The following is an 893-nucleotide window of genomic DNA, read 5'->3' as shown; positions in this document are numbered from 1 at the left end:
TTCCTTCCTGTACTTAGGGTGTAAAAGGGGGCCCATCAGCTTTCTTAAAGTTGTAGTTTATGATGTGGCATTTTAGCATGAGTGACCCCACTTTGGTCTGGTCTGTTGGGGCCTAGAACAAGAGGGCCCCCTATAATTTCTATTTAACCTTTAACAATTTCTTCCTTCCACTTCCCATGTCATGTCTTTTCACTCAGCCAGAACCAGAGCTGGTCAGACTTCTTCACCTGTGGACTAAACACACCTTCCTTCCTGAAGGGGCTGAGCCCTCAACAGTCACGCCTCTGTCTGGTTACTGTGGATTTCCACTGACCTATACACCGGACTCAGAAGTTCAAAGAGGCAGTACATTGGTTAGCTGGAGTCATACACCTGGGCAAAGCTTTCTGCAATTCATCCGCCTCTGGAATGCTCTTCATTCACACCCTACCCTGCTACTTAGGGATTACTCCGGAAGTTGTTCTCTACTTTCCACATGCTACTAACAGAAAATGGAAATTCAGGCCCTTTTCTCAATTTCCTAAATTGACACAGCACCAGTTTCTCACAGATAACAGAAATTTACTGAGATTTGGAAATGTCTGCTTCATCAATTCCATGGTAAAATGTATAAAAGCACGATATTGAATTTCCTCTCCTTTTAAAACTCCACCAGCCCTCTACCCTCTGGAAATTTTTGAAAGACCAACATTTTTGGTCAGATGGTCCAGACTCTCCATAACAGATCTGGGGCCTACCCTCAACCTCTTGGTCCCTCCATCTACACAAATTTAAGAGGTATAAAATAGCCCTCCCTTCGTTCTGCAGAAAAATTCAGTCCTAAGTCCCTTTTATATGCAAATAATATATAAATCCCATGAAATAGTCTTTACTACCAAAAGAACATAACTTCC

Source organism: Tupaia chinensis, unplaced genomic scaffold (assembly GCF_000334495.1).
Source record: "Tupaia chinensis unplaced genomic scaffold, TupChi_1.0 Scaffold143874_1, whole genome shotgun sequence".
Lineage (NCBI taxonomy): Eukaryota > Metazoa > Chordata > Mammalia > Scandentia > Tupaiidae > Tupaia > Tupaia belangeri.
The sequence above is the reverse complement of the archived record's forward strand: the minus strand, read 5'-3'. Positions refer to the sequence as shown.